Source organism: Lepisma saccharinum, chromosome 25 (assembly GCF_977018435.1).
Source record: "Lepisma saccharinum chromosome 25, izLepSacc3.1, whole genome shotgun sequence".
NCBI classification, from domain to species: domain Eukaryota; kingdom Metazoa; phylum Arthropoda; class Insecta; order Zygentoma; family Lepismatidae; genus Lepisma; species Lepisma saccharinum.
The window spans coordinates 54021601-54041639 of NC_139253.1; the positions used below are offsets into that span (position 1 = coordinate 54021601).

The following is a 20039-nucleotide window of genomic DNA, read 5'->3' on the forward strand; positions in this document are numbered from 1 at the left end:
TTTCCATGGGAGTGAAACGTGGCAATCAGACATATTAGCCGATCTATTTTGATTTCCAGGGAGTTAAAGGCAAATAATACATAACAACATACTCCGGTTAAGGTTCGCCATCATTATTATTGCACGTGCACGAACAAATAAATAAATAACGGTATTCTTTGTTTCAACAATAATAGGGCAAGTAATGCATATTAAGTTGATATGAGTCAGAAACATTTGTATTGTGAGAGCAGCGAGCAAAGAGACAACAATATTAATGTATTGCTGTTATAATACTTTCAAAGTAATAGGAGGTTCCCTTACAAAGGTTTGTATTGCGAGAGGAGTAAGCACAAGCAAATTTGCTGAATTTAGAGTACATTACTGATCTGCTATCATATCTACATGAAATACTGAACTTCCAATCTATGGTAGCAATTACATCCACGGTTTTCTTAAAGTTACTTTGATCTACGCTGCGAGTTTTGAGTCAGGAAAAGTGTGTGTGGGGTTGGGGAGAGGAGGTAGACGTGTGTCTGGCGGTTTGTGGCCAACCCTGGCCACCCCTTGGCGTTGCCACTGATATGAACACTAGGCCACCCCTCCCAAATACACTTATCGCTCACCGAGAATACAGATACTTAACATGCTATCATTACGCATCGTTCATGCACCAGCAAAGTAGCAAATACAGTTAAGAAGTGCAATTTTACATCACAAATTCCACAAGGAACGTTTCTCCAAAAGTAAATAAAATACCAGAGCATTTCATCCAAAATTATCCATCACTGGTTCGGAAGAAACAAGATAAAAGAAAGGGACTTCGGTTCCGAGGTAACACCATTTGCGATGAGCGTCGTACCAGGCTGCACATCATAATTCTCAGCAAGACATTAGGCACATTATTACTCTTCACGCTGAAACTTTTCTTCCACACTTTAGTACTAGACCTTTCTCGACCTTAGTTGACTGATTAATTTGGTTGGTCTTTTAAGTCCACTTTATACACAGTAAGGTTAATCGGTACTGGACCTACAGTTTAAAGTAGGATCCGAACCACTATATGCCTCCAGTGGGTATCGAACCCGGGACGTCTTGATTATAAGGCTACTTGGATTGGATTGATTTGGTGTTTTAAGTCCACTTTTTGCACAGTAAGGCTAATCTGGACTGGACCTACAGTTTAAAGAGGGATCCAAACCACTATGTGCCTCCACCGAATATCTAACACGGGACCCCTTGATTACAAGGCGAGGATGCTACCACTGCGCCGTTGTGAGGCCCTCTCGCCCTTAGTGATAGACAAAAATTCTTGACTACAAGAATAATTTCTTCTGGACTTTCTTGACCTACTTGTTGATTTCTTGACTTTTTCTTGATTTTCTTGACATTGTTGACTGGTAGACACCCTGTAAATACTCGGGAAAAGCCAGAGTGGTAAATGCAAGCCCCATAAAATGAACCCCAGTTGCCATTCTTTATAACATTGGGTTCTAAGTTAAGAAAATATCTGAAATTCTCCTTTCCATGTATTATGATATTAATGCATCATCTGTTATTTACTGATTTCAATACGCAAATACATAATAACAAATATAATAGTAATAACACGACAAATTATCCCTACAAGTTTCCGCCACTGAAAGCATCCAGTTATTAATTTCCAGCCCCTACCGAAAAAAAATCCTGCGTACGCCAGTGCTTACAGTACATTTAAACCATTCGTTGTTACAAAATGGGGGTTTACCTCTCTCCCCTTCTAAACTACGCATTTTCGTCTCAAAGTTTGTTACTAATTTATATTCCAAGCAACATGCTAAACTTCGAATAAGAAAAAGTACTGTAGTTCCATTGCTTCACAAACATCTCAAGTCCGTGTGTTATTTTTTAAAAAATAATTTGCATTGTTTCTAAATGATCAAAACAATATACAACATACATTGAAAATTATAATATAAAATTTGTTATTTTTCTGCCTCCGTTACGATGTCATGAGTGTAGCAGGCTTCGACGCCAGAGGTTCTCTGTCATGTTGGAATCCTGGGGGAAGTATTGGATTTGTGTCTATTTAATGATGTTTTCATCGCTTCATCATTCATCCTCAGCTTGCGATTATCCCAGTCCTTTTTCGCTTGAAGCGGGCGACAAAGGCAGTGGAAGGACAGGCGAGGTGTCTTTCGGGGGGAATGGTTGGCAAAGAGACAAGGTTACTGATGACAGTTTTATGAGGGTCGCGTCAGCCCCAGGTTTCCATTGCCGAAATACTATATACAACACCTTTGCTGTTTCCTGCGTGCGCTTGCTGTCATGGTCATCAATCATGAACCTGATTTCCTGCATTTGCAATATATCATAATATTATATAAAGAAAAAACAATTTGAAAGCTCATTCAGTACACAATTGAATCGTTTATTTAAGAAACCGCCTATCGACCACTTTTGGCCAAAACGACATTTTTACAGTTTCATTTAGCCCTTACCAAGATGCATGATTTGATGTAGAAACCGCTCATATAACCGCATCCGTAACGAAGGCAAGTGGCCTTGAAATATCCGTTTACTGCAGAAACCCCTCAGGCGCCGCAACATAGAGGGTTTCTACAGTAAAGATGTAACTCAGTTGGTACCAACTGATTCAATCGGACGTTCCGTACAGTTGGCAATACTACGTACATTGTATCTAAGAACAAGTGTTCTCCTGTGGAGTGGTGTGTTTAACATTGTCGTGAATTCAGTGGCGTGCCCAAGGGGAAGGGGGGGTTGGTGGAGGTCATGCCCACCCCCTTTGGCCCAGCATTCAAGAATAAAAGAACATCAAAAGCAGGAAAAGATGGCAAAATGAAGGCTGGCGACTAAACAAATGTATACGTAAACCCCTCCCCCTTTAGAAAATCCTGAGCACGCCACTGCGTGAATTGTTGCCTGACAAAGTTCATCTTCAGCTAAATTCACCAAAAGCCAACAGGAAAGGCTCCCATAATCAGGAAGAAACTGGACGATATTCGTAAGTTGCTGGATTACATACGAGAATATGACAACTTCTACTACAACATTCTGCTGTGGCGAACAACACATGCTGAATGCTTCAACTTGGTCTAGGACAGTGGCGTAGCAGCCGCCCCTGCAAAAACCCCGCAATGCTGGGGGGGGGAGTTATAGGGGTCCCACTATGTTATCTCTCTGTCATCCTGAAATTTTATATAATCCCAGAAATTCAACAGTTACTGTCGCTTATTTAAAAAATGGATTTACGAAACAGAAAGTTGGTTCCCAGTAACATATTATATGACGACGTCTGCGATCATAAGCAGAGGGGCCCGGGCAACTTGACATTATGGGTCTCTTCCGAAAATCAGAATTAAGTTACTTGCTCATAGATGGCAATCGGTAGGAAGATTCTCTCATTTCATACCTTTATACCTACGTGGTTTTCGTAATATTAGTGTAGTGTAGTGTAGTACAGTTGTGAATCGAGTAGAAAGATTCAGTTGCTCAACCGGTTGATGTCTTATTGTTACACAATACCTAAACAAGCAAACTTGATAATTTATGACATTTTTATTACCAGTAATATTACGTGATATTTAAAATGTAACTTCCCACCAAATATTTTCAAGCCCCCCAAGCCTCAGTATGAGATTGAAATAAGATAAATTTCCCACATTGTCCATACCTATTACATTTTACTTCAAAGGGGCCCAAAAACTCGGGATGTTGAGCCCAGGGGCAATTTTCCCTTTGCCCTTAGGTCCAATAGCCCCAATTCCGCCACGCAGGTTATACAACGTATGCAGTACTCGAAGTGCTCCAATCGCTCCAATAGGCATTTCATTGAGTGACAAAATTTCAGTGAATAAGTCCAGTCGCTGCTAAATTTTATATATCTCAAGACTTGAGTCCGCCTCTATTTCTTAGCAGCAGATTGCAATTGACCCGAAGATATTAGGTCACCATTGACAATGTAGAGGTCCAGTTCAATCCCCATAACTGAAATGATAAGTTTGCTTGAGTATATAACTCAGTATTAGTATTAGAAGCGTAATGTGAAGGCTCTTACGTTGAATCTTGGCCAAGCATAGCCAGAGGATGGCTTTTTGGGCTGAAGGTGCATCCACCTCTAAGTCCAAAAAAGGAGCGTTTACTATCCTTTAAACAATTTACCCAAAAAGTATTTTTTTAAATATATGTGTATTATATGTAACCTACATTAAAGAAAAAAAGCTTCGAACAAAAAATACAAAGGATCACGAACAAAATAGTTGGCTATGTGAAGCCTCCACCCTCCTTAAAAAAAGAATCTTGGCCTTGCCACCGCGTTCAAGTAAGAGAAAATATTTCTAATTTCTTCATCCAGTTATTTATGACAGATTCAGACAACCCTGATTTAGTTTCGACAAATTACTAAACTGATATATAGCCTAAGTCGATGTCGAAAAATTGGAAGGGTTAATTCATTTTACAACTTTGGAGGGGGGGGGGGTGCTAACTATTGTGCGTCTGTCCCAGGCCCTTAGCTAGAACTGACCTCCATGGGGGGGGGGCTTATGGGTATCAAGTGGGGCTTTGTGGACCAAGTCCATTTTTCAAAAGTTCAATAGTATTAAATGAAGGTAAATTATGTGTGTTGGGGGTCATTCAGTTAAATTAAAATATAAAATTTAGAAATATCGTACAAATACTACAGTTTTTTTCTATATATCTTCTAAAACATCTCTTGAAGTGCTAATGACTGCCACTGACACCATCCCTTAACACACTCTCCATACTACTTTTGATGATACAGATATTTTTTATCATACATGTTAAAATGTACAATATTCACTTCAATCATAGTGCCTACCGTACATTCCACTTCCGCCCATAGCAATAAAACTTGGGATCTGTTGACATTTGACGTAGATGCGGAAGGAATGTGGATAATGACATCAAAGTCACAGATTTCTGCAACAGGGGCAAGGAAGGTACAGATAAAGAAGGCTCCTTATGAAAGAACATTCTAAAGTCTAGAGAATCTTCTAAACACTTGCTGCTGCTTAGACTTCTGCTCATAAACAAGATGAACGAACGAAGTTGTGAACAAAATAATATATTCTGTCTAAATTTTCGCTCTTCACCTCAAATTAGAATACAAAATAGTTTTACCTAATGTCAAGGGACTGGCGGCAGTGCCAAAGGGGGGGGGGAGGTGGCGACCCTGTTAGGGAGGCTGAGCCCCCCTGGCCCCTGCCTGGCTACGGGCCTGGTCTGTCCCACTCTGGCATCATCTCGATGTTTATTCTTTTCCACTGAGGGGGCCCCAATATTTTACTTGCAGGGGGGGGGGGCAGAGAACTGCGCTACGCCACTGGTCTAGGAGAAAGATAAGGTACGTTAGATTACTACCTATTTTGTCCTCTGAAAATGTGAATATTTTAACTGATTACGTAGAAGATTTTTTTCTTTTGTTCCCCTTAAGTTTAGCTCAAATAATTTGAATAGCTAATGATTATTATGTAAATAAGAATTGGGAGCACATACGTAATGCAATAGAATCAGCAGCTAAAGAAAGTATAGGATACCATAAACCGAGAAAAAGTAAGCCATGGTTTGATAATGAATGTCATAATCTAATAGAAATAAGAAATCAGGCTAGACTTAGGTGGTTAAATAACTCTGATGTATAATAGAATAAAGCGAGAAGTTAACCACACGTTTAGAAGTAAAAAAAGAGATTACTTGAAAAGCAAAATTAACGAAATTGAAACAAACAGCAAAAATAAGAATATCAGAGATTTATATAAAGGTGTAAATGAGTTTAGAAAGGGGTGGCAACCTAAAGTAAACTTGATAGAAGATAAAGACGGTGATTTTCTAGTTGACCCAAGCGATATTCTAAATAGATGGAAGAACTACTTTAATGACCTTTTAAATGTCCATGTAGAAGATAAATCAGAAGTAAATGAAGTCCACACAGCAGAACCTTTAGTTCCAGAACTTAACTTGACTGAAGTTAAGGATGCTATTAAAAGGCTAAAGGATAACAAAGCACCTGGCAGTGATTTAATACCAGCTGAGTTAATTAAATATGGTGGAAATTCGTTAATATGCCAAATTCATAAATTAATTTGTTTAATATGGAATAAAGAAGAAATCCTTCAACAGTGGAAAGAATCCATAATTGTTCCTGTGTTTAAAAAAGGTGATAAAATGAACTGCAATAATTACCGTGGAATTTCTCTACTCTCAACAACATACAAAATATTATCTAACATTCTTTTAACAAGACTAACCCCATATGCTAATGAAATTATAGGTGATTATCAATGTGGATTTAAACGTAACAGATCAAATTTTTCACATCAGACAGACACTTGAAAAAAAGTGGGAATATAATCAAAATGTCCATCAGCTATTCATTGATTTCAAAAAAGCATATGATTCGCTCAAAAGAGATACATTATATAATATATTAGTAGAGTTTGGAATACCTAAGAAGCTTGTTAGTATGATAAAAATATGCACCAGTGAAACAGAAAGTAAAATTCGTGTAGGTATTAATATGTCTGACAAATTTACAATTCATGATGGGTTAAAACAAGGAGATGCATTATCTCCATTGCTCTTTAATTTTGCCTTAGAATATGCTGTTAGGAAAGTAAAAGAAACTAAAGAAGGACTAAAATTAAATGTTGTGACTCAGTTGTTAGCATATGCAGATGATGTAGACTTACTGGGGGATGATGTGAATACAATTAAGAATAATGGTAAAATATTTTTCCAAACTGCTAAAGAGATAGGTTTGGAAGTTAACAAAGACATAACTAAATATATGCTTACAGGCCGAAACCAAGTGTTAGGTAATAATCAAAATTTAATTATTGATAACAACTCGTTTGAACCAGTTTCCAAATTCAAATCCTTAGGAGTAATATTAACAAATGAAAATTATATTAAAGAGGAAATAAAAAGTAGGCTTAATTCAGGAAATGCATGTTACTTCTCTCTTCATAAACTTTTGTCTTCTCGTTTAATATCTAAGAAACTAAAAGTTAAAATATACAAAACAGTAATTTTGCCTGTAGTATTATATGGATGTGAAACTTGGTCCCTTACATTGAAAGAGGAACATAAATTGAGAGTATTTGAAAATAAGATCCTTAGGAAAATCTTTGGACCTAAAAGGGATGAGGAGACAGGTGAGTGGAGAAGGTTACATAATTTATAAGTACATAATTTGTATTCATGTCCAGATATTATTAGAATAATTAAATCAAGAAGACTTAGGTGGGCAGGCCATGTGGCACGAATGGGAGAGGAAAGAGGAGTTCACAGGATTCTTGTTGGGAAACCTGATGGTAAGAGACCTGTAGGAAGGCCAAGACGAAGATGGATGGACAACGTTGAGATGGACCTAAGGGAAATCGGTAGGGATGGAAAAGAGTATATAGAACTTGCTCAAGATAGGGAAAGATGGAAGGCCTGTGTTGTTGCAGCCATGAACCTTCGGGTTTAAGAAGGCTAGAGAGTTTGTTAGTGTTGATGATTATTATGAAGAAAACAATACATTTGTGTTTTCAACCTTTTTCATTTTCTTCACGCTCATCTATTTCATGAATCAAATAAAGTCTTATTGTGATTCGTTGCGATTTTCACCCTCCATAAACAAAAAATAATAATAAATGAGCATTATAAAATCTCGCTGATAATGGCGCAAACTAAATGTACAGAAGTGGTTCACTGAAAAACAAACCTGTGAAATTGGAAAAATAATTATTCCCCCACTACTTAATATCGGAAACATTCAAAAACCATGTAAATGTGTTTGGACAATGGGACTTAATTTTGACCAATTTGTTTTACTGCGCTCAAATATTATGTGGGACAATAGCATTTTTTTTGTTTTCTCACAAACGACATTTGTGGAAATAGGGGGTTTCTGAAATAAACTATTCAATTTCTGTCTAGGAACATAAACAAGATTTATTAGTTCCTCTTGACAGTAGTGTAACGTTATTTGAAGGAAGGGTGTCGGGATGGGATTTTTAGAGAAACGTTTCTAGTGCGAACAAGTAAAGAAAACTTTTATGACTTTCTTAATTAGCAAGTCAACTGCAAAATTACTCAGGGAACTTATTTTTTTAAAAGGGAGATAAAATACAATGAAAAGTGTAACGAAAGTGCATTATCTGTTGTTCTTTTATGTCTGCAATGTGTCTGTTGTCAAAGGGAAATAGGAAAGAACATAACGTTTTATAATGTGTTTAAGAGCCATTATTTTGAAATTCGAACCAAAAAGTTATATTTGGATAGTTGTATTTTTTGTTCTCCGTGATTTTTTTATATGTTGAAGTAGGTCATGAGAAATGAATTTTGTGCAATTTTCAGACGTTGGAAAAATTTTCCCTACCCTGTAGAAAATGTCAAAATTCAAGGTCAAACCGTCCACTATTCATGAAAAGTGAAACATGAGTACGTTTGGAGTGCTGTATCTTTGGAAAGCAACAACACCCCGAACTTTTGTTTTGATATACTGTTAGTATAAGACTGCTTGTATATCTTCAATTGTTTTGATGGGGTATTGTTGCTTTCCATTGTTATGCAGCAACAAAGAGGGTCCAAAATGCAGTTTTTGCCTGTTTTCGGCCCTTAATATCTTGGTTAAGTATACCCTATTTTTACATTCTTTTTACTGGGCCAAAGGGGATAATAATCTCCTCCAGCCCCCATTTTTGCACGCCACTATATATTTCTTTGGAATTCATGCGATGAGAGTATGTTTGTAAAAGATGCTGTATGATTATACCAAAGAGAACAGAACTTTCTTGTAAAAGTCTGTACTTGTAACACCATACTGCGTGAGAGATTCCCAAAATAAACCAATATCAATTCAGGTAGGCATAGGAGCGAACTTCCTTGCGTATTGGTTTTCAGAGCACGCTACGATGCCAGGGGTCCTGGGTTCGGATCCCCGTCTGGTGTTGTTTGTTCTTTGTGAGTGTCATCAATTTCATAAATCATCACTCATACTCACCGTCTTGATTAGCCAAAAGTGCCAGAAAAGCGACGTAAATAACCTAGTATCAAGTAATCTCAAATAAGTCTAGGAAAAGCAGGTTTAGGTTATTTCCATCATCTTAATATTGTTCCTGCAAAAAAATCAATTTATTTTTGTCATAATCATGGCCATTGTTTCAAAGGAATTTCAAAATATCAGACACAAATTTATATTTTCGGATGCTTTACCTTGCAAGCATAATGGCGTACTCCAGATGCGCTTGGTTTTCTTTGGATTGTGGTGCGGTGACCAGTTTTTTTTTAAAAGAAAAAATAACGTGTAAGTAGGGAGGAATCCAGAATTTTTCTAGCAACATGTTAATACAACCGTAGCGACAACTGTTACCGTTGCACACGGACATTGGATTTCGATTTAGAAACCATTTGTTTTCGTAAATCCGTTTATCTTCTTTTAGTTTTGATTGAGTTGGCGTCTTAAGTCCACTTTATTCACAGTAAGGCTAATTGGGACTGGACCTACAGTTTATAGTGGGATCCGAACCACTATGTGCCTCCACCGGGTAGCGAACCTGGGACCCCTTCATTACGTTTCTCTTCTTTTGACTGATCCCAAGTACAAGGGACGATTATTGTGTTGGGGCAAGGGGAGAAATGCATTCTTGTCCCAATAGCCAGTCCGTCCTACGGCCGTATAGTATTTTTAACATCTTTGGTACGGCCTTTAATAGTTACGTACACTCATTGAAATGCGTTTGTAATCACATGTGATTGAAAAATTCTGATGTTTTTCACAGCTTCTAGAGTTCTACTTCATACTCGTCAATGTGACATTTTATTATTATTACGTGCCACAATCCAACTTGTCAGGTGCAATCTTCGAAATTCAAATATCCTTGAAGATTGATTGATTGATTTGGTGTTTTAAGTCCACTTTATGCACCGTAAGGTTAATCGGGACTGGACCTACAATTTAAAGTGGGATCCGAACCACTATGAACCTCCATCGGGTATCGAACACGAGACCCCTTGATTACAAGGAGACGACACTACCACTGCGCCATCGGGGAGCCCCTCAATCTTTCAAATAAAAGGTCAAGTAATACCCAAGCTAGATAGAAATTAAGAAGTAGGTTGGTTTTGTATTATTGTATTAATTAATTGCCGGCCAGCTACAAGGTGTAGTGTTAAGTAATATGTTTTCCATGTGTGTTCTTTTATGATATTATTACATGTAAGTGTATGTGCTTAATGAATTGTGATTTTTGCTGGATATTAGATTCCACTGTTTTTTAGCTTCCCGGTTTGGGGGAAGCTACGGGGTTCACGTTCACGGATGTTTACCCCGACTATGGAAAAAGGCCAGTTAGCCTTAAGAAAAAAAAACAGTTTTTTACTTCCTTCACAACGACGAAGACCCTTCGAAAGTCTTGTCCACTCAGGATGGCTAGACTGAATGATTGAGAAGAAAATGTAATACTTGGCAAATGAACAGCTTCGAGAGTATTAGTCCACTTATGGTGGCTAGACTGTTGACTGAAATTAATGTATCATTTGGCCAAGGAACCTACTTCGAAAGTTTAGTTCACTTATGGTGGCTAAACTAATGATGGAAAATATATGTAGCATTTGGTAAAGCTAACCCCTGTTTGAAATCCCCAAGATTCAAAATTAGCAAAAGATTTGCATTTGTATGATATTGCCGAGTCGCATCATAATGAGGATACTGCGTAAGGAAACGCAAAACTAGTCGGAATATCAAGTAAGTCGAGGGTAGGCTACAGAGATAGTTAGGCTAACTCTGTGTTAATGAAAGTACCAATGGTTAGGCCATAGGTACACCTTTGCTTGAATTAAGGAAATTGGTTGATTATGTAAATGCACATAAGTATGGAAACGCTTTGTAAATATGTAAATAATAGCAACGTATAATAAATCCATATAATCCTACTAGAAATGTTATGATTTGCTGAAGTAACTCCAAGAACTACAGTTACTGTCCATTTTTAACAAAATATTTTTTCACTTTCTGTACATATGTAACAAACCAGGGACTAAAAATATAAATGTTATGTGAAACCCCACCCCCTTCGTAATTCCGGCGCAAATTGGCACGCAAGGTGAGGTGGAAGGAGAGATTGAAAGGAAAATACAAGGGAAGGGAAGTAATCACGAAGACCGGAGTTAAACCAGGGATTGGGGGGCCGAACTTTCACAGAGTCTAGTGGTGGTGTTTTAGCTGTGTGTTAAATTTAACAATCCCCAAATTTTCTCTCTCTGGCTGGTGTAGTTTCTGAGATACTCACTATATGAGTGTCTTAGGAGCTATGGTTGACACGGAGGTACACGATGGATCTCGATGTTAATGTAGAACCTAACATTGTGACTTTTAAATCAAGGGTTATCGAGTTTGATCCCGATGGAGGAACGTTGCACAGTGGTTCAGACTCATCATTTCGTTCTTTGCCTCATTGACTTTTCAAATTTCACCCCTAACGATCGAAAAGCAAGTAAAAAAAAGTACATTAAAATAGTCGCAATCTTGTACTATATGTTCTGCTGCAAGTGACCCAACAAAAAAAAGGTAAAGTGCTCCCCTGTGCTTAGCACCACGGCATGAAGGCGTATAGGGGGTGTGAGGGTAACGCCCCACACTTTCTTGATTCGGTCGTGAGTGGGGGTAATGTGATCAGCATCACGCCCCTGACCGCCTTTACCTCCCAGGGTTTCCCCCAGGTACCCATGTTATTCGACGCTGGGTGGGCGCCGGGGCCGCTTCCATCGTTAGAAAAGTTCCCGGATTTGAACCGCCCGGGGATCGAATCCGGGACCTTTAGCATGGTAGTCAGACGCGTTACCGACTGAGCCACCGCGGCCAACAAAGGCCCTTAAAATCTCATGCCAGTGACGTTCTCTGTGCCGTCAAACAAATTCCGGTAATTGCACTTCCGTAATTTATTACTTCATCTTTCTCTCTCATGGTCAAGCGAAACCTGTAAACATTGATGTAAAATAGCCAAAAATATAAATAAATCATGCAATTCAACATTTAGATTTACTATTGTATCGTTAAAGATAATCAGGTTGCACGTAAATACCGTCAATATCAATATAATCTATAATCTTTGTGGCCCTTTGAAGATCGTTGAATATCTTAAAAGAAGCCCCACGAAGTGGTACACCCACAGGGTAAAGTTGGTACCGCCTTTGTTCGTAGAGTGTTTACTCCAAGAAGGGAAAGTGTTAGAACTAACAAGGGAAGTACAATAAATGTGAAGAGAGTGACGGTTTTCACTTTCTGAAGGGGAGATCTCTTGACTTTCTCTTCTTGCGCCCCAGCCCACTAACTCCACACGTGCCGTTATGTAACCCCTTAACCATCTGAGGGATGTTTCTCTCATCGAGGCCAATTCTTAAAGGCAGGCTCCCATTTATTGTGTTTTTGCGAGTTTATGTGCAACACCCCTCTTGTTCCCCATCCCTCTGCACGCTTTCTCTGCCGACCCTTCTCTCTTAAATGTTTTAACATTTTCATCCGTATCACAACCTCATCAATTTTACCAGAAGGGTTGGACATTCTGGTTCGAAAGATCGGTAATTTATGACAGCTTTCCCCATCTTTAGTGAGTTTTCGAAAATTACTTGATTGACTCCTAACGCATTTCGTTTGAGTCGCACCCTTTTTTTCCCCCGTAGTTCCACGCTTTTCACTGAAAACAATATAAGGCTGAAAGGTCTGTCTTCAGTGTCCCTACACTGACCAATCGCATGACTCTAAACTGCCTTAGAGTTTCTAAAGTTCTTGCCTGAATTTATTTAAACTAATCAGTATTTGCTCACACATTGGAGTGTTCAGAGGACGGAAGAATCATACGTGCTGAAGGGTGAGTATTCTCTTGAATAACCACCACTGAAAATATTCATGTTTTTATATACTCCAGTGCATATGCTATTTGTTCCAAATTGCTTAGCTTTTATTGCTATTTTTATATAGTCTTTTTTTTTTCAATTCGCACGTTCAGAATATTTCCTTCTGATGTTTTTAAAGTATCTTGAAAGAGTTTTTGCAGACCAATATGAATATGCAAACGGAAATTCTGTCTTCGGTAGTGTTTCTGGTAAAATAGATGCCAAACTCTGACAACACGCAGGCCTGTAGCTTGGAGTGATCTCTTGACGAGGCGTTCACGGGTTACTGGTGAGTGGGGGTGAGCTTGTTTCAAACATGTAAAACATAATACTTTTACTTTCAATAGTTAAACAGAAATGAAACATGAACTGCAACTAGAGATGCTTTTTTTCTCTTTTTTGTTCAAAATGAGAATAGAATTCTGTGCTTCTTGAATTCATACATATAACTAAATTCTTCTATCAGAATTGTATTACTTTTGAGAAAAGTTGTTGTGGTGGTTTCAAGAGCACTTTCATTGCGTGGAGAGCAAGTGAGAAGATTTTTACTCTTCTTTCTATTTTTTTTTTAAATGGACAATAATATTAATTTTACCGGTGAGAGGGGCTAGTTTTCATAGTAATAAGTATGAAGTTGATATGACTAATATAAAAATCAACGTGGTGCTAGCGTATTGAGCAAGAACAAATTACTATTTTTTCTTTTTAAAAAAATCGATAATTTAAACTGAATTATTAGTTAAAATTTTGAAATTGAAGGGAATGCATTGTTCTGTCTCACTTGCCCCTAGTAAATGTTCCCGTTTGCGATATAAGAGATGCAAATTTATTAGATATCAATAAACTTATAAATTCTTTCTGACATGCATGTGAATAAGAAGCATGGAAGGACATTGTGAAATACGATGAAAGGGGTCTCGGTCCAGGTTAGGCTAAGCCTCCCTCGCCCATGCCTAGCTACGGGTCTGACAACACGACATTAAAAAAAGTGTAGAAACCCCAGTAAGTGGGTGGCGAAATACATATAATTTCATTTGGAATGGTTCCATATTCCATACTGCTTTTCTACTATTTGCTACCTACCCTATAATACGTCGTTTTATTTTGATAATATCTATAGCAAAAGGTCAACACCGGTAGCAATGATAATTTTAATTTTCCTGCTTGCTGCTATCGTACTATTGTAATAGTCAGTTTATACTCGGCATATGCGTGTGCTAGCAGTGCAACTATTTTACCAAAGTGCTTAATTTCAATTTGGACTTGATCTTTTTTTACGCCGATTTTCTACCAATTTTGTCTAATCGCGACGATGAAGATGAATGATCATTTGATGAACTGCATGAAGAGTCAGTAGTTTACGACTTTTGAGGCGAGTTTTCTCACAAATAGGAGTCCCCAAAGAGCCAGTTTCCACTTTATAAGCACGGGTGAGTTTTCTCACACTAGTCTAGGCTTTGTAATTATTCCTCTAGCAAATGTATGTGGTGAACATGCTTACCCTGGCTAAAGGAGTGTATTTACACCCTTTCATCTGCATACAGTGCAAATGCACCCCCTAAGCTCGGGTGAGTATAACCACTCCTCATTTCGCTGGCGGGTAAATGCGCTTCCCAAGTTCATGAAGGAAAACTCACCTTTGTTTAGAACGAGGAAACTTGCCTTTTGTGGACGTCTATTTGTTACAAACCAAAGTCACCCCTGTAAGGTGAATTTACAGTGTTTGTTTATCAGTATACTCAAAGCGCTCGGCTACCAGGGTGTACTTCATTTCAGTTAAATATGTGATACTACATATAATTGTATGTAATAATAATAATATAAATTAGAAATTCAAATGAACGTGTGTCGTGATTGCAGGGGTTTGGTGAAGGGTGTGGTCAGTAAAAAAAGGTTGGGAACTACTGCATTAATATATCCAAAAGCTTCGGAATCAGAATCATGTGTACATTCCGTGTCTTAATAATACAACTGGGATGGTGTTTTAAATAATACCATGAACTTTGGGGAAAAAGACCCCCTGCCCCCCCTAAATACATCATTTGCAATGAAACCATTACTTTTATATATTATTATTAATGTTATGATTATAAACTTGGTGCATTTCTCTACTCGAAACAGCCGGCCCCCGTGGCGGAGTGGTTAGCACATTGAGCTATGACGCCAGTCGTCCCGGATTCAAATCCCGGCCTGGGCGTGGATGTTTGTGAGTGTCCATTCATCAATTTCATCATATCATCACTCATCCTCATCTTTGCAAATTAGGCAAAAGTGGCACTAAAGGCGAAGTAAAATAAAGCAAATCAATCAATCAATCAATCCACTCGAAACACCTGATGAGCTAATATCTGGCATAATTGTATTTTGTCAGATGTCAATGAAGGACAATTTTATTGATGAAATTTATGTTGTTTTATCTTTAACTATATCGGATTTCGGTAATTTGATAAACCCTTTCAAGTAACAATTTCATCATTCATCATCATCGTCGCGATTAAACAAAAAGGTAGAATGGCGACGTAAAATAAGAAAGATAAATTAGAAATAAATATATTTTCCTTCTGGCATGCACTACAATGTATTTTCTGATGATTGTAAAGTCTCATACACATCAGTACGAAATAAAATATCCATACAGTGCAAATGAATGGAATACAAGTAGAAAGGAAGATTTCTACTTTCGCTAATATTTCTAAGAAAGTTTCCATGTAATATTTTTGGAAAAGTCATACATATGTAGAAAGTACAGATGGCCAAATCCGTTTATTTTTTTAAAAGAAATCCAGAATCCGTATAGTAAAAACGGAGAATCCGGATTTCGGAGGGAATCCGGATTTTGAATGGAATCCAGATTTCGAATTCGATCTATCCTGGCTCACGCTTATTTTAAATGTTTAAATAGTACGTAACTAAGTCTACTGTATATGTTTGCAGCTAATTCCAAACTGAGAAAGAGGAATAGTTGGCTAACTGAAAAGCAATGTGCAGTAGTATTGTACAACAGTTCTTTCTTTCCGCCAAACATGCCCACATTGCTCGATGACTTCTTATCTGTCGTAGCAGTTACATAAGAGCGATACTTTGATAGATTTCAAAAGTAACCGATGTCGTCCGTCACCTGTTGTAAAGCCTTTTGGCTATCATTCCTATCTCTCCTGTCGGATCACACTTTAAACTGTAGGTCCAGTTCCAATTGGCCTTACTGTGCATAAAGTGGACTTAAAACACTAACTCAATCAATCTATCTTTCCTGTGTGAATCTTCATATGGCCTCCCCACCTCTCTCATGTATGTGTCCCTTCCCTGATACCCTTCAATTGCTCCATTGAGGATGAATTGTGATAGGGTGAAGCAGACGTAGGAACAATCACAAACACATATGAGCAGATCACATATCCACAAAAAAGCTCCACGTAGGATTGTACTGGCTGTGAGTCCAGACGCCATAGTCTTGTTAGTCTGCTAAATACAGTCCAGGGTGTACTACGTGGAAGACAGTCTGACATTGGGTTGGTAGATTAGAGTATATTCTTAAATTCATGAGACAATTATTGAAAATATGGGTCGAAATCAGTTTCCCTCCAAAATTTGCTTTCTCTCTGTAATTCGTTATCATTCCAGAACCTGTCTTGCTTCCGGTATTCTTCTCACTCTGAAATCAGGATTCCCTCCGAAATCCGGATATTATATTTTCCGAATCCGGATTTCAAATTCTCCGAATGCGGATTTTTTTTGCTATCCCTAGAGAAAGGGGGCGGGGCTGCTTGCAAGTACGATTAAAAGAGAGATAAAATTTATTACATAAGATGAATTATATTAAATTAGATTATAATTAGAAACAGTATCACGTTATACATTCTGAGAAGGTTCAGTGAAACTACCTGGCCAACTTTTTTTCTTGGATCGGAAATTCCATTGTTTCTAAAATGGAACCCAGACCCTCAGGAGTCTTTTTAAGTTGTAAGTTTGCTAACCGCAACACGGTTTACTTCAAAGAAGGAAACACGTGGTCTTCATTTAGAACACTTCCCTTCGCGATAGCCACATCCCTCCTTATCCGACCCTCTTTCTCCCCCCTGTGGTGCACCAGCTGCGGCAACATACATACACTCAGGTCCTCATTTCGTTTGTTGCAGAATCTACAGTTCGAGGACATCAATGTCCTCGCATCGTTGATAGAATTATGTGCGATGCGAGGACCTGTGCACACATAACACAGGTGTACATTTGGTTATACAGATGACCTACAGTTAGAGGACCGTCCTCGTAATGTCTGTTACATGCCTGTAAGGAGAAAAGTTGTCATATCTTCGTTATTATTTAGCCATTTAGTATGCCGAAGCGCGTGGTGTTTCATCTCAATAAAACGTCTTTCTTGAGCGCTACTAATTGCAGTTGAGCCATGTCCTCGTATTGTATGTGGTCTGCTCATGTCCTCGCATGGTAGGGTAGACAAACAGGGGTGTGTGTGTGTGTGTGTACATAATATCGCTAATTGATGCAAAGTTTTGGTCTATACAATAAACAGAAAGCAACCATTCGTGCACCTTTAAAGAAAACTTTAAAAAAAAACTAGTGGTACTGTGGAGACATTTGAAGTGTTTAGAAAGTGCGTCCAAAACGTTGTTATTAGTAGGGCTCGGATTTTTAGGTGCTAAAAATCAGAAAAATATTTATTTTTTATGTGCTCAAAATATGGAAAATATTTACACTTTATGTACTTAAACATGGAAAATATGCCTTTTTATGTGCTAAAAATGTTGAAAATTTCTGCTTAAAACAGCTCTACTCACCAGATTAAATTAGCATGTTTTGCTGAAAAATGGTGAATTACAATACACCACAACTGTCATCTTCAAATTGACCATTACAAAGGACTGACGATTGTCTCGAAACAGTGCCTTGTAGAACGAACATTTTCGCAGTATATCACATGAAGTCAACCTCGCATACTTAAGGCATGATATTTCACTCACACTTAAATATCCAATATTTTCTTCCTGTTCACCGTCCAATACATTCGAAATGTTACACATCATTTTAAAGCCGGAATTTTTTGCCATGACATCTTGGAGTTTTCTGCGAAGCAATTGTGCCTTTGGTCCATTAAGTTTGTTGAGCTTGCTCTCCACTTCACGAACTTCTTTAACTGCTTCTGACAAAGGAATGTCCTTTGCTTCTAGTTTCTTGATCGTATTACATAGGAAACTCAAATTTGCAGAAATATAAGCCAGGTCATTTCTTAATGTAGAGTCACTCAACATACCTTGAAGAATTTCAATTGAAGAAGCATCATCTTTATTCAGTCCATTAACAACAGATGAAAATTCTTCAAAATTTTCTACATAGTATGTAACAGCATTAATCCATGTTCCCCACCGCGTAACTACAGGTGTGGGTGGCAACGGTGTTTGGGGATTTTCCTTTTTGAAGATTTCAATTCTCGTTGGCGATTTCACAAACACCTTTTTTCCATTCGAAACCAATTTATCTACATTAGGATATACATTTCTGATTTCTTCACATACCCTATGCAATCCATGAACAATGCACGTAACATGAGTCATTTTAGGATAACAGACTGCAAGATCTTCTGCTGCTTTCTTCATATATGCTACAGCATCTGTGAGCAAAAGTAAAACATTGTCGAACTTCACCCCACTTGGCCACAATATCTGCATGGCTTCATTGAACAATCTAGCAATTGTAACATGATTTGTGGCACACAGTTCTTGGCACGTTAAAAGAAAAGATTTACTTGAAATTGTTTCATCATTTTTCAATAACCCAACAACTACATTTCCCACTTTCCTACCACTTGAGTCCGTACTTTCATCTATGCTGACCCAGATTTTTTCATTCTCACAGATATCACGAATTTTCTGCATCGTTTCTTCGTAACACTACTTCGTAACACAGAAATTTCTCCCTCTCTAAGATGAGAAAATAAATACAGCGACTATAAAAAAAAACCTTTTGATTTTTTTCTGGGAAATCTTAAAAAGGTAAGAAAATTTAAGTAGATACGAAATTTTATGTGAACTTTTTGGGACAAAACATTCATTTTATGCATTTATGAGCGAATATTAAGAAATATGTATTTACATAAAAAAAATTGGAAAATATGTTTTTTTATGTGAAATAAAATTTGATATATAGGCTCCAGTTACTATGATCGGAATTTGTAACTCACTTACGAGGTCATATCTACTCGCAGAAAAAATATTTATTTACCTAAAAATCCGAGCCCTTATTAGCATTGCGTTGTTGCAGACCTTCGTCAGAAAGTATAGATACAAGATCGGTGATATCAGAGGCATTTCAAACTATTACACACGACTTCAATTACAGAACATGTCAGTCACGTTGTACGTAGGCATTAAGATTGAAAAAGAAAGATTTTTAATTGAAACACGAGCGGTGCAAATAGTCCTTGACCTCCTTAGAAAAGATCAAGGAGTGGAGGGAGGGGGAGAGAAACAGTAAGCGCGCCGTGGTTTTCTATTCGAAAATACCTCCCACAAAGAAGGCTGCGACAACCACATCCAATATCGCAGACACTGAAACGTTTTCGCGCCCTCTAGCAAGGCGTTCCACACAACCAGATGCTGTGGTAGCAGACTTTCCTGCTTGGAAAATGTAGTCAAACTGTACAGGAGCGAGAAAAGTTCTCAACAACTTGAAGGAGACCGCTTTTCAATTTACGCCGCTTCAAGCAGGGAGACTTCGCTTTCTTTGCCGTCTTGGCTGGAACAACACGGAGCGAGGGCATTGCTGCGGGGGAGAAGGAGTCTTGCAAAATAACTTCAGAGGAGCCGGAACAACGTTCAGCATCTGCAACTTGAAACCAAAGTTCAGTAACGAGGGCGAAGCAATAATATAATCTCCCCCGACTGCTGCTGCAGGCACAGTCAAGAGGCATTCCAATAGTCACAGTGAGTTCTGGTCCACGAAAGATGGAGTACTTATGTAACTTGTTCAAGTTTACCCTCTACAGCGGTATGAATACTCGGTGCGGTGTATGCGTTTACTTTTCCCCACAGTAGTCAAAACGTTTCATCTCTTTATCGTCCTTTTAAGTAGAGATGAAAGCCACCCCATCAAACCCCCCAGGATATCCAACTTTCCCCAGTTATACCAAGCGTGTGCCACATCCAAAT

At 38.1% G+C, this 20039-nt stretch overlaps 1 protein-coding gene across 1 annotated transcript in view; it reads right to left on the reverse strand.

The window, feature by feature from the left end:
* Window positions 1-20039, reverse strand: part of ASPP (Ankyrin-repeat, SH3-domain, and Proline-rich-region containing Protein) — a 343639-nt gene that overhangs the window by 222819 nt on the left and 100781 nt on the right. The gene's annotated exons all lie outside the window — the stretch shown is intronic.